A 16,199-nucleotide genomic window follows, 5' to 3' on the forward strand; every position below is an offset into this window, starting at 1 on the left:
TGCGTGTATTAATTATATTTTAGTTAATGATAATATTTTTAATCCACTTTTATATTTTAAGTATTTGTATATGTATATGTATATAGATTAATATCAAATTTCGCTTTTAAAGGTTATTCACTTTTAATTTCAATATTTTATTTTCTATATAAATGTAATTTTATACTTTTTAATGTTATACAGTAAAGTTTTATATAGTATATATGTTAAAGTTCTTCTTGTCTTCTTTATTTTTTCATTTTAATTTTATTTTATATTTTCTTGTTTATAAATATTCTAGAACGAAATTAAATATAATGTAAAAAATAAAATAAAATAAATGAAATAAATGAAAACCATAATGAGACAGTTGAGAGATTCAACAAGGAAGAAAAAAAAATATTATTACTCTATGTATACATACTTATAAATAACATGAAAAATATAGAAATAAGATATAAATAACTGTTATAATACCGTTAAGTAGCCAATACTATATTATATAATATAATGGCATAGGAATATTATTATATGTATAATAGATGGCGGTAGTTTAAGTATAAAACAAAATTCGTAATTGTGAATTGTAGAAATTGTTGAAAATATTTTGGAATTTCTGTTGTTGTCGTGCACTGTGTATGAAATTATGAAAGCTGTGAGTAATGAGTTCATTATGACCCTCGTCATAAAGCTTAATATACAGTTGAATAGAATATTAGGGCGAAATTTTATAGCATTTATAGCAATTAGTTTGTATATGCGTGCGATATTAAAAATAAAATTACGAAAAGCAAAATTTCTTATTTTTTACACGTAGTCGAAAATTTTGAAAGTTCGTTTAGGGTTCGCAACGCTGCTTTATTTATTTATTTTATAAAATATAATTATTTTTAATGATTTCGTTTTTAATATTTAAAAACATTACTATGTTTGAAAATTTAATACAATATTTCATAACCCTAGTTAATTATTTCAATTATTAAATTAAAATGTTCTTTGAGTACCTAATTAGGGTGACAAAGAATAAAATTTAACTAAGTTCATTTTTTATTTTAAAAATTTTGAAAAATGAAAAGTTTGTACAACTTATAAATATAAAATATTGTATGGCTCTTTTGAGATATTAAGATCAGAGCAAACCAAGAAAACTTATACTGCAAATATAAGAGCACAATAACGGGATAAATTTTCATATTAAGTACATATTATGTATTGTGTGTGCATTCACATTATAATATTATATAACATACATACATACTTGTGGGACATATAAAGAATTATATAAGCATTGTATAATATGCATATAAACACACAAACACACATTAAAGTGTTAAAGTTTAGAATTATTTTTATATTTTTATTATTTAAATGGCAGAAATATAAAATAAAAGGAAAATGTAAAGAAAAATTTGTGCATATATATTTCTATACCAATATATACATAGCATATATATATATATATATATATATATATGAATGTGCATGCATAATAAAGGGAAACCCCACAAAATTAATTCTATGTTATAAGAGTATATAAATATAATATTTCACCGTTATTTTTTTTTCATTTCAGTTATGTTTACTATTATGTTGGTAAGTTAAAAAAAAAAATAAAAAAAATAATTTTTTTCCTCTAATATGTTTATGGTTTTCCATTTTTCTTTTCTTATTCTTTTTTGATATTTTTGCTTTTTTTCTTGCATTAAAAATTATAATTTCATTTTTAGAATTGTGGGGTGTGCAGTTTGTGTTTTGTTATACTTAGAAGTATGTTTCATATAGAAAATTTATTCAAAGAAAAATTATTTATCTATTTTTTTTTTTGGTTTTCCATTAATTACGAAAATTTTCATTTATAATCCGCAATGCATTTTAATTATAATATTATAAAATTTGGTTAAATATTTTAATAGTATTGCGGAAGTTTATAAAATATATAAGTAGGTTTATGTGTATATTTTTATGAGATCTGTAGATATAATATGCATATTTATCACATAAATTAAGTTTATATCACAAACTCAAATCTAATTTTGAATAGTACTTGAATAATATATGAGTTTTATCTTATATAAAAGTTAAATGCGTATATTTAAATCTGTTTCTAATATAACTATAAAGAAAGGGAATATGAGATACCCATTTGAAGGCGATTCCTTTAATTATTATTAGAGTTCGTTTTTCGAATCGGTCAAAAATAAAAATTGCATTAGTATATAATTTGAGTATATAAGGTATAAATATGCAAATTGTATGTACATCAGGATAATTTTAATATTTAAAACAATTTCACTAGTACGATTTAAATAAGTCAATAAAATTAGTTGCATACTAATTTCAATTTTAATTTCATTATGATTTGAGAAAACCATATATAGATATTATATTTTGCTAGTATGCTATTTATTCATTGAAAGGCATATAATATAAATTATAAAAATATGTATGTAAATTTTAAATCCAATTAGAAACTTATGAAATAATATACAATTATAACAATAGAAAATATTAATAGCAGCTTTAATAAGACAAATATTGGAATGTATTTATTATGACCATAAGAAATACTAACAATGCCTGTGGGCTTTTTTTAGTACACACTGCAATGTTAATATTTTTGTTAGTACTAAAATATTAATTAATAACTTCAGTTACGGTGTTAAATAAAAAAATACTAAATGTACTAGCATTTAGAATGAGAGTATATAGAGTATATTCTACAAATAAGAATAAAAGCAATTTATTAAATTAATATTTTGAAATTTTATGTTTGACTCTTATAATTCCGATTTTGTATTATAATATTTTAATATTTCAGTGTTCGTTAAAAAATAACTTTAAAACAAAAATTAAATATTCTAAATTTGAAAAAAAAAAATCCAAAATAATCAAAATCCAAAGCGCGAATTAATTTCTATTTTTACCTTTCTGTTATATTAACACTTTATTAATTTTATATAATAATTTGTAATTTTAAAAACAAGTTTTATTTCTCAAATTCAAAAATTCACTTTATACCACAAATATTTGATTAAAAAAGAAAACAAAAAATGAAATATAAAAATTATTTTTAATTAATTTTTATACAATTTGCTTTTTATTTAATTTTAAAATTCTTTTATAATTTCGAAAAACTGTTATATTTTTTATAATATTCAATAATATTTATTTATTTATCTAGCTACATATACAAATATTTTAATCTATCGAACTTGAATTGATATATAGGTATAATAAAAAATTTTTATTTTTTTTTATGTACCAGAAAATCTGAAAAATCACCGCACAATCCACCTATCCACGTTATGCCATCATCGTATTTACAATCAGACTGATATCTACTACTACTCTACTCAACTTGCTAGACTTTTTGTTAAATTTCATATTTTTCTTCTTTTCAATTTCAATTTTTTGTTTTTTCAATTTCCAGAAGCAGAAAAAAAAAATAAAAACAAGAATAGAGTAGAGACAATAAAGATGTATTCAATAGAAACGCGATAACCCCTGAATCAAGCAGCAATACAAACAATACAGAAGCAAAAAAAAAAAAAAATTATTTTACAGTGTGAGAATTTTGCAGACTCGCAAAGATTCAAAAAAACAATTAAAAATTAATGAGAAACAAGAAAAAATGTTATTAATACTACAGCGCTGCAATATTATGTCAACATTTTTAACATCAGTGGTCAAGTAAATTATGGAAGAAATGAATACAAAGTTTAGTTTATACTACAAAATAAATTTTGTTGCTTTATACTCAGCAACATTTATTTTACAAGGAGATTTTAGGTTGAGAAAATTTAATCATTTTATGTATGAGTAAAGCAGCAAATAATTGCAGTGTAATAAATATAATTTTGATAAGAAAGTAAATACGTCATGTGTGTTTGCATATAATTGCAGCTAAAACGTTTGATTTTGTAAATAAAATTATCATAATCAGTAATTAAATAAATAAAAATTGGTTTGTTGGTTTGATTTGGTTTATCAGTAGAATATGTAAATGATTTATTGCGTGCTATAATTATTCTATAATTTTAATAGTATCTATTTATTGAAAGAGTAAATTGTAGTAATAGTAAATTGTGATATTAATTAAATAGCATTAAATAACCCATACAATTAATTTCTTGCAATTAGTTTTTGTACTATTGTTGTTATAGGAATTACTCTAGCATGATAGAAAAAATGTGCTATGTAGATATTGCATGATAGATTATTTTGTACTGCTATAAATTTAATCTTAGAATTTAATTATTGTTTTAGTACATGTGTTTATGACTGAGAGTATACGCTAGCAATTTCTTAATAGCAATTGAAAATATATTACGTTTAAAGCGACAATATAACTTTCACTAAATCACTATTTATTTGACTCTCTTGAGACTTGAAAGAGAATGTGATGGAGAGAGCAATTCGCAGAGTATGAGTGATAATAAGCAATGTTTTTTTTTAAATGATAACCTTTGATTTTCAAATCTATGTTTAAATATTTTATATAACAGCATTTGAATATATGCAACAATAATTTGAGAAAAATACCCACTGTCGTAACATAATATTGATAAGATGTAGAAAGTATAAAGAAAACATTATTAAGTTTTTTTAAATTTTAGAGCAGCATTTCATTAAACTTAGGTTTAGTTTTAGTAACATAATAAATTTACGAGCTCTCGAAATTTTTGATAATATTCTATTATACGGAGCCCACGTTAGATTTTTTGAATTTTAATTTTGTATAGGTATACATACAAAATAGTTATATATGCCATAAATATTGAACGATAATCTAAAAGAAGATGAAGTAAGAATAAATTGTTTCAATTTTATTTAATTTTAGAGTAGTATGAGAACGCATAATATACAAACATTAATACGAACATTAGATTACAAAGTATCCTTTAATTAACCCCAAACAAATTCTTATTTCAAATAAAACATATTTTTTTCTTCTTCTTCTTTGTGTAAAAAAAAAAAATCAAGTTATCACCCATTCCAAATTGCGTATTAATTTTCGAGTTTCTCATACACGCAAATAGTACAAAAATATCTACATATATACACATATGCACATGAATAACATCCTTTACTTAAAATATACAAAATGTTCATACGTATTAGTTTTATTGTTATTCTAATAATTTATGTTAGGGTTTCTTTTGGCTTTAACGTACATTCAAATCCAATGAAAAAGTTACAGTATTCTATAAAATTTCTTATGGTTTCGTATAATAATTATTGTGTGTATTGAATTGAAGTAGATATCCTTGAGTATTCATACAAAATTTTATTTTTATATATTGAAAATAATATTTCAAACCGTCATGGTCAAACCATCTTCTTTTAAGAGCATATAATTTATTATCTCCCTCCCCTTTTTTTCACTTCGTACATCAGACATAGAGAAAATATTTGACAATATTAAAAGGGGCTTAATTGGAAAGCAAAATTAAATCAATGTCAGTAGTGTGAAATCCAATTTATATATTCGCATTATAACATACGAGCATACAATTAAGATTCCAATGAATTTTATAGGGATATTTTCAACTATACATATATTATTAGACTAATATTTTCAAAATTTATTTCTGGATAAAATGTTATTGAAATAGTTTTCATTGTTTTTTATAAAATAGATTTTTAAAGATACTGTGGAGATAAAATTAATTTTAGCTTGATTAGCCTCTCAAATATTCATTCAATTAAAAAGATATTTCGTTCTCTTTGCACAGTAATCATACAGTGACGTATGATTAACAGATGAGATTATTGAGATTTAAACTAAAATTAAATGTAACAATGTTCAATACGAAACAAGCATTTCACACCATGTTAGTAAAAATTGCATATTACAGGATCAAGTGGTTTTTAAAATTTTTCCTTCTATATAGTTCTCAAACTAATGATCATACAGCTATGATATGACTGGAGGTGCTTCTCGTAATTAGCTAGCTTTCTAATTACACCAATATCTCAATTATGTCGCATATACAGCAGGTAATGCAATAAAATAACGATTTGAAAGTTCGGCTTAATTTTTACTGTATAGAACACTTTTAGTCTTTCGTTTTAGTTTGAGATTGTATACTACAATTTTAAAGGAACCCCGTTCCTAATTATAGTTTGCATATCTGGTTTATATTACAATAATGTGAAATATTTGATGGTAGCAAAACTTAAAATGGGTGTTCAACCGGCCACATTCAAATTTTTAAAACAATGTCTATCATTTCCCGTTAATATAAAATCCATACAAAATCATAGCTATTCGTAATTTGCGCCTTACAAATAAAATACATTCATAAAATATTCTCTTTCCGGAAACTGTCCTGCATTAATTTCATATTTTTATAATTCACAAAGAATTGAAGACATTTGAACTTAGAAAATAACCTCATTTTGGCTTTACTCCAAAACAAACTGACAATGTTAATGATTTTGATTTAATATTGAGTCTACATTGCAAAAAAAATAATAAATAACAATATTGTAAAAGGATACTGTACAATAAAGGAAAAACCTAAAAATCAACAAAGATTTACATGAAAATAAACAAGGAAATTAAAAAAAAGGGAAGAAAATCATAGGAAAGAACAAAAATTTAACAACAACAAACGAAGTAGAGACTAAAAGAAAATGCAACAAACTCATTTCATTTGTATGTACGTACTTTAATTACAAGAATTACAAGGAATTATTACAACAAGTATGAGAAACAAGAAACAAGAATCAAGAACAAACCTATTCCGTCTTTAGTATACAATCACATACGTACACACTTAAATCCGCTAAAGAAAACTGTATGTAACATGAAAAAGAGCAGTTCAAACTAAGAAACACTAAACAAAGGAAATAAAAATTAACAACAAAACTGCATAATGCATAAAAAAATAACACTCTGGAAACATTAGAAGTTAAAAACTGAAGAAACAACAATAAGACAGTTATTTCCCTTTTTTGTTATTTTTTTTTGTTTTGTATTTTGCAACATAGAGCATTGAACCTTTTATATATGGTTACTCTGCAACTTAATACAACCCCGTTCTCCACAGAATTTCAGTATCAGAAATATTTGCTTCCAATTTACTCTTTCTTCTATATATGACACCTAGCATGTACCTTGTATCTATATGTTTTTCATCGGCATTCGGCATCCACGCTCTTATTTTTCTATATTTTATTTATTACATACCATTTTTAATCCTTCCTCAACACAAACAAACAAAACGACGATAATAAATAGAGTACATAAAAAATAGGAGAAAAAGAAATATGAAACTAAAAGGGTTTTAGTAAGTCACTGCACACATTTTACACGTTTATCAAGTGGAAAACTATTAAAAGGAAAGAAAAATATTTAAAACAAAGGCAATATAAACAGTTTGTATGTATATATATGCAAATGAAAATAAAAAAGTTTGATGCACTTTAAAATTTTTCAAAAATTTTTTACAGCCTTCTTATCATCCCGTTATATACTTGAAATTTATTATTGTTTTCATTTTTGATTATTCTTATTTTTTAAAATACATATAAAATGGTGCAGTATTCTGTAAACATTTTACATTTTCCCATATTTTTATAATTGTGTCCTAGTTTCCATTTGCTTTATTGTTCCCTTTTTTTTGCACAAAAGCAATTATTTTAAAATTGAGTGCATTATTATTGCTGCGGTTCGGATCCACTACAAATTCTTAAAATAATACTGACTACAGTAAATAATAATGCAATATTAAGAAATAAACGACAATACAATATTGAGTAGTTTATTGCTAATACTTTATCAACAATGATATTTTTTGTTGATAAACATTTTGTAGCCCGCTACAAAGAATTCTATTTTTATAGGAAGTATTTTCTCAATTACTCATTTAGTTCATTTTAAAATGGTTTGCGTTTATGATGATAATTTATCAAAGACCCAAATCACAAAAAAAAAAAATACATAATAAGGTGAATATTATTATTTTTTCTTAGAACGGGTTGAATTATGTATGGTGAACTATGCTTAGTTCAGCTCTAATCCATTATATTATGCAGTTGAATGTGGAGTATTAACCAAACCACATTTCTTGTAAATATTTTCATTGAATTCAAAAATTTCCCTGAAACTGTTATACTACTCGTATTAGATATTTGAATAGTGGTTTTTAAAAAATTAAATTAATTATAGAATCTTTGTAGTAAAAAAGAACTTGTTTGATTTTAATTTTTCGATATATTTTTTTTTTAGCCTGTATTTCATGTTTGTATTGTATGTTCACAAATCAAACTCATTTTGGCAGTTTAAATTTAAGAACCGCAATGCAATCAAGGATTTTATATACAAACACACAATATTTTCTGTACAAATATAATTATTGTATGAATCTACTCATGGTTATTATAATAAGAAAGATGATATTATGGAATTTACAATACACAATACCCTTACAATAGTTTATAGATTCTTTTGTTGTTATAATTTTCTAGTAACAAACCGTCCATAGTATATAGTCTTTGTTCGTATACAAAATGGTACTTTAATGGTAAAATATTTTTGGAATTATTTTAAAAAATATTTTTTAAAACTATAAGCTCTGTTTGAGTTCAAACTATGATCTAAGGTTGAATGACATTTTTTTTTCCCAAATTTTAAAATTTGTTTTTTCCTTCGCATTTATTATTCTAATATAGAAACGATATATAATTTAAAATTTAGTTTACATGCTAATTGGGGTGGAAAAAACAAAGAAAATCATTAACATTGTTGTTGTAAATTTTGTTGAAATTTAAAAGAAAAAAATAATAACCTATATAGAAAAAATTATTTACCTATGATAAAAGAGAGAAAAAGAAAGTAAGAGAGATTTTTCATCATTCATAGAAAATGTCCTGTGTTTTGTTTTTAAAAATTTCCCAAATGTCTAGTACAACAAGCATCTGTTTGAAAAAAAAAAATTTTTTTGGCAAAAGTTTTACGTTTTTTATTTTTGCTTTTTGTAAATCCTCTCATCGCAATCAATAAAATTCTTTATATACATATATATAAGTATGTATAAATATGTTTTATATTGGAATCTTTTAAAACATTTTTTTTTATATGGAAATTACAACGCATGCCCTTTAAATTATAATTTGAAGTTCCTTACTAAATTTACATAGTACGCTTGTCATAAACTGCGATTGCTATATTTTGAAAAATGTCTTCATTTTACTTTACGGAATTTTTATGTACCTAAAATATCAAAAAATAATAAGTATATGTATTATTAAACCCGCGCCTAAAATAAAATAATATACCGTTATAAATTTACATAGTATACACATAATAAAGATGCTAATATAATGTAGAGAATATTGTAAAATTTCAATTTCTCTCGTTCTCTCTCTTTTCAATATATTCGTATACCAAACTAACCAGTCCGTATTCACTATTTTGGAACTATGTTATGGAAAATGCATTTTTGTTCATTCATCCATTCTTCAATACAATTTAATGTACAAAAAAGGAAATTTTCTCTTATAGGAAAAGCCTGTTCTCCAATAACATTTTTATCAAAATATAATTTCATATTATTATTAGAATTGTGTACAAACTTGCGTGATAACGAATACACACAATTTTCATATTTTTTTTTGTACTATTCCAGATTTCTTTTCTAGGATAAGAAAAATGAGTATAAGAAGATAACAAAATGAACAACAAACAGGGAAGAAAAAATTATTTATGAAAATTTTGATACACACATTTCCCTATAAACATACATTATATACTATCATTTTATTAATATCCTGGATATCCTTATAAAATAAATTTTATTTTCAAATTATTTTATTAGGATCCTAAAGAAATATAAATTTTGTCTTGATAACAATTATAATCTATTTTAATTTATGTTAATGTTAATAAAATTTATACAAAATAATATCCTTATCAATATCCTTTTAATCAAAACCACAAAAAAGCAAAACGAAAAATAATAAATTTTCAATAAAATTTATTTTAATTTGAATGTGTGAGGGTATTTGTGACTACAAGTATATGAAATGTCTATATGCTTAAAAAAATAGTTGGATTTGTAAAAAAAAGAAAAAGAGACAAGAAAGAAATAAGGAAAGAGAAACAAATTGAAAGTACATTGTCCCCATTTGCTTGTTTCTTTGTCTGTTTGTTTGTTTTCTCTCTTTTTATTAGCATTTCAAATTATTTAATTTGGTATTAGAATCTTTATGGAAAAGGATAAGGATATAATATTATATAAATTATTCATTTTATTTTTTTTTTATTAAAAAAAAGGCTAATAAAACTATAGCAATGCAAGTTTAACACTAAAGAAGTTTGAGTGGGAGACAATATGTTTCAAAAGTGTTTAAATCAAATCTGGATTTTAATTTTTAAATGTTCTTCTCTTGCTCCTATACTCACACAATCTGCGTTTGCTTTCTGTTCAAGTTACTGTGCAGGTTTCTCATTTTATAATTTTATTTATCGCCTTGGAAATTTGAAAAAGTAGTGTATTTAATATTGAAATTTTGTATTAAATTGGACAAAATTTACTGGCTACTCTAGTATGTTTAAAGTTTTGGCTACTTTATTATACCTTCTTTTCGCTACTTATTTCGAATAGCTTTAAATAGCATACTATTGAAATTCATATTGAATTCGTGCTCCAGTTCCTATTATTTTTGACTTCACTTAGCAAAATTTTGAAACTATGAGTATTTTACCATCCTGTATATTCAAAAATGTTATTATTCTTCTTTATGACAACAATATACTTTAGGTTGTTTTTTTATAGTGGAATCATTCATACACAAAGGAGTATTTGTCGCGAACGCTATAAAACATTCTCATAAATTATGCATTATCAAATGGGCATTTAGGACAATCCTTTTGTGAATAGACATCAATATAAGGTTCATATATATATACATAAATGGGTAAGAAGCTATTTGGGGATAAAATGTACCTATACATTTGTAGAAGAAATTTTTGTCATAAAGCCCAACAAAGACTAAGTAGAGAAAAAAAGTAAAAACTACAGGAATATTATTTGTCCTGTGAATTTTGTGTTTTTTTTTCGAAAGCATTAACTAAACAAAGAGAAAGTATGTAGTGAGCTTATCTACACAAACTATCAGAATTTTGTTTTTTTTTTCTGCTTTTAAAATTCAAAATTGTTGGTGAATTTGGAAGCGGAGGAGGAGGTAAAAAATAAGTGACAAAGAATATAGTTTTAGTATTCTGCATTTATATAAGAGGGTTAACTGTTATAATTTTCATTATGGAATCTTGTTTCTTTTCCTTTGTGTACAAAATAATTTTTTATTACTTTCAGGTGATGAATTGAAAGGGTTTTGAAATTGTTTTTGTTTAATTATTATAACAGTTTTCCGACCACATTATAAATAACAATTCTATATAAATTTACATTATTATATATATTTTTAATTACTCTGGAAATATTTCAAGTAAATTGCAGTATTTGTTTAATTAAAGAGTTTCTTTGAATAATAAAAGTGAAGCGCAACACTCTGGTTCAACTCCTTTTCTTTTTGTTTTCTTTGATTTTGTAATGACAGTAAACTTTACTGCAATACCACTGTAATGTTGTGGTTTTTGTTGTTATTAAAAGTAAAAGTAATTTTGTATAATTAATGAAGAGTATATAAAGAGAGGCGAGGAAAGTTAATTGGAAAAATGAGCGTTCTGACTTTAAATAACTGGGAGGAGAAGAGAAAATTGAAATTTCCTAGTTCATTAAATGAATTAATTTTGTTATTTTCGTTTCTTAATATTTATCGTTCTCTTATTGTTAATTTAATTATAATTACTTCACAATGTAAAATTCTCTAGAAATTTTTTATGTACAAAGTGAAAAATTAATTCAAATTTTTTTCGTAATTTAAAACTTCAAATTTTCTTGAATGTATTAATGACGTAAATAGGAATAATCAAAGAGGATCAATTTAAAAATTTTTTCAATAATACCTAGGTACTCAATTTATTTTATTAGCATTCAATTTGAGAACAATCGTATACCAATTACTTCTTGAAATTGAAATTCAATTAACATTACAGCTATGAAACTTTTATGAAAAATGGAAAAAATATGAAGAAAACAGCAATCTAAAATTGAATTATAAACATCGTAGCTATATTAACCTATCTGTATCTATATATAGCTTTAGAATAATGTATATAAGGCACCTTTTGTTGCATATAGGTAACAACTGTATAAAATTTTTCACCAATATGTTATAAGAAGTTAATAACCGAATTTATTGTGCAATATTCTATAAGTTTAACCTGGTTTTTTCCTTTTATTAAAGTTTTTGTTTTACTTTTTGTTTAAATTCTGTTTTTGGATTTTCATTATAGTTTATCTTTTACTTATATACTCGTCTATAATATATTTTATATATATGGGGAGTATAAGTAAGTTGTCCCGACGTATGTAACACCAAGAAGAAAATATTCCAAACTCTTGCTTAAAATCATTAAATTCGTTAATTTGCTCACTTCTGTACTACACTAACGGATCGGTATATCCGAATCAATATGACCGGAATTGCTACGGCAGGTACTACAGTAAAAATTGTTTGATTTTGGTAAGTGTTCTAGAGCTGCAATTGAGCTTTAATCAGAGTCACATACTACTCCTACATCGTTGTTCTTTTCTAATGTAAAACCACACATTCGTTACACATTGGCTTTTTTCACTTTTATAAGATTATTTTAAAGCTTCTTACCCAATAATTTCAGAAATATCGAATCATAAAGGGTAGATTTTTATAGGTCGTTCTTCGACAGCCTATGTTTTAAAATTCTTATACGATAGTACCACTACAAACTATTATACTGGTTTAAGAAAACTACTTCAGTAAGTAAATTTCTCTAACAATAGGCTGATAACACTAAAATAAAAATTTTTACTTGTTAAGTTTTTTATTGATTAAAACTTGCTATATTTTCAACATTTTTACCTTTTCAATTTCAATTCAATACAAGCTATATTCCAATAAATATAAGCAATATATGTACATAATATTTGCTCACTTATGCTCAAATTGTATACATATATGTTAGTATGTAACGCATTGTACATCTATGATAGCATATATTATGTATTTATAAACATTTTGCAAAAAATTATTAACAGATTCATGTTCTGTATTTTATGTTATGAGCAGAAACTTGAAAGGAAAAGAACTCAAATTAAAAAATTTGAGTATAGGGAAAGAGGAGGCTGAACTGTAAAGCACATAATATTATGAATGTGGTATTCAATTTCAAATATAGAGGCGTTCAAGTGAAAAATTAAAAGTCATATATACTCCTATATATGTATACATATTTATTATTTTACATATTATTTGTTAATCATACACAACTATTCATATATTACACTTTTTATACATTAAGACGGATACACTGTTTATATAAATTGTATATAATTATTATGTACATACATACATTACGTATATATATAAAATGTTATCATTTTGTAAAGTCATTGGAATAGTTTATTAATAATGTTTTGACAAGTTGTTATTTGCATAACGTTTACATATTATATTGGGATGAAAAGAAACTTCTGAAAAGAGAAATTTTTAGTGAAATATTGGTATTGTTAAAATTAAATGTTGGTAAACATGACAAATAAATTGGCAAATAAATATTATACTTATAGGTATGTGTACTTCATGTGTGTTTGTCTACTGAAGCATCATTGAAGCATAAAATTTTATTAAAGAATTTTTTTGGGAGAAAAATATTTTTCATAATTTAATATTTTTTATGTTAATTTTGTATTTTTTTGCTCTAGCTGGTTTCAAATTGTGAGGTGGTCAAAAACTATAAGCTATAGTAGTAATAAAAGCTTTTGTATAAGAAAATGTAGTTTATCCAATTATATTTAAAATTCTAAATCTGTTACAAATAAAAAACGCATCTTTAACAATAATTATAGGCTAACATCTCGCAATTTGAGTCAGTTTTCAAATTATTTCTCAATTTGTTTTACATAATGCAGCACGGCCTTACTCTCTCAATTTTTAAAGTGAGCTATAATACTTAAGAAAAAAATATATTTTTCTCATTTTAAAATAAAATTACAAAAATTCAAGATATTTTATGACATTTTTCTCACATGGGAAGTAAATAATTGCGATTTGAGGTACACAATATGGGGAGGACTCATTAGTCTCAATTGAGCCAATATAAAATTATTTAGTTAATGAACGTGCAAGAAGGTTAATTATAAATTATGCTCTTATTAATATTCTGAAATAAAATAAAATAGCGGGCGATCGGTTATCTTTAGCTTAGATTTCATAAAAATGGTACTATAGCTGCAAATCTTGTAACTAAATATAAAGTCTAATTAATTGACATTTTATTTTTACGTAAGACAGGTGCAGAATTAATAATGAATTTATTTAATTATTGATATTTTTCTATAACTGAGTATATAAAGTATTTAGGCATTAGAATTTCGACCTTTCCAATAATTTCTCGGAAATATTTTGAAATTATATCAAAAAACAAGAATCGGTATAGTTTATCGTGCCAACTCTAACGATATGAGTACGATATTTGTGTTAAATTTTAATTGATTGCATAATATTTTAAAATGATTTACAATTTTTAAAATTGTATCGCCATATTGACAATACAATCTCAATAGCTTTTATCGAAAATAATAGCCACATTACTGCATACGTTTTTTCTGATACGGTTGCTTAAACAGTTTCTGAGCTTAATCGAATGAAATTAGAAGTTTTGTGGCAGCTACCCGAGTCACTGCCTTGACATTATAATAATCCGATATAAATATAAGGTTCTGGCATTTATCTTCATAAACTATTTGTGAAAATTTTATGAATTTAGCTCAATTACTTTTCCAATTTTCGCTGACACGGGCGGGCGAGCAGTAAGACATGGTTAAATCGGCTCAGAATTCGATACCGATTAAAAATATATACTTTTCGTACGAATTGAGCAAAGTGAAAAATAAATAAATACTTGCATATTTTTTTTTTTAATTAAATTTCAATTTTTATTTAATTAATTTATTTTTCATTAATAATTTTTAATGGAACTAAAATTTGTATTTTTAAATATCTACTTTTAATATTGTTTTTTTTTTTCAATTTTTTTTTTATCTTGAAATTTTTGAATAATATTTTTTTTTTATTTATACATTTTTAAGTTTTCTTTATATTGTTTTGTTTTTTTAATATATATGTACGTATGTATATAATTTTCATTATAAATTGCTTTACATATATATGTATGTAATATTTATATAAAACATTAATATTCTTCTTTATTATATATAATGTATATATGTATAATAATATTATGTAATTATTATTTTTAATACTATTTACTTTTGTTTTTGTTATTTATAGCTAAATTTTTTTGTTTTTTTTTTTTAATAATTTTATAACATAGCAAATGAACAAATAAATTGTTGTTAAAAAACTAAGAAAACAAATAAACAAGTGCTTTTTCTATAATATATAAACAATAATATTAGTTATGTAATATGCATTGTATATAATAAATATTTTTAATGAGAAATTATAAATTTTTTTAGAAAATTATATAAAAATTTTTTATTTATTGTTAATAAAATTCTAATATAATTTTTAAAAAATTTTTATATAAATTTTTCTTTTTTTTTATTAATTATTTTAAAAATACATTTAAATTGTAATTTTTTTTTTTGGGATTTTATAAGTTGTAGGTTTTATTTATTTTTTTGTTATTTAGAATTTTTTTTTTTTAATATTAAATAAATTAAAAATAAATATTTATTTAAAATGAATTGTTTTTTCTTTTTCTACTTTTTTAATAATTAATAATAATAATTAAATTATGTAATAAGGAATTAATATTTTTAATTTATTATTTTATTTAATTTTTTCTTTTTTGGCAACAATTAGTATCACTTACATTTACATATACATAAAAACTACTGTACAAATTAAAGTTTAAAAAAAAAAAACTTTTTTTTTTTTTCTTTCACTTTATTTAAAAATTAATTTTTTTTTTTTTGCAAATTTTTAAATATTTTTATACAAATAATTTAAATATTTAATATAGATTTTGTTTTTTTTTTATATAAAAAGAAATTGCTATACAAATTTGAGTGTTTTTACAATATTATTTAAGTATTTAAAATATACAAAGTTTGCATTAAAAAATAAGTATTGGTACACTGGTG

The 16,199-nt window shown here is 23.1% G+C and overlaps 1 protein-coding gene across 5 annotated transcripts in view; it reads right to left on the reverse strand.

Annotated features, from left to right (window-relative positions):
• LOC129605300 (proton channel OtopLc) overlaps positions 1–3,334 on the reverse strand; it is a 147,026-nt gene extending 143,692 nt beyond the window's left edge. For 4 of the 5 annotated variants that reach the window (XM_055514972.1, XM_055514970.1, XM_055514969.1 and 1 more), the window contains exon 1: positions 3,242–3,334. The gene's annotated coding sequence lies outside the window, so the exon portion shown is untranslated. The remainder of the gene's footprint in view (positions 1–3,241) is intronic. The other variant, XM_055514974.1, reaches the window with a different exon arrangement.
• Between the last annotated feature and the right edge of the window lie 12,865 nt (positions 3,335–16,199).

The sequence above is a fragment of the Condylostylus longicornis genome, unplaced genomic scaffold, assembly GCF_029603195.1.
Source record: "Condylostylus longicornis isolate FDR11 unplaced genomic scaffold, ASM2960319v2 ptg000013l, whole genome shotgun sequence".
In the NCBI taxonomy this organism is placed as follows: Eukaryota; Metazoa; Arthropoda; class Insecta; order Diptera; family Dolichopodidae; genus Condylostylus; species Condylostylus longicornis.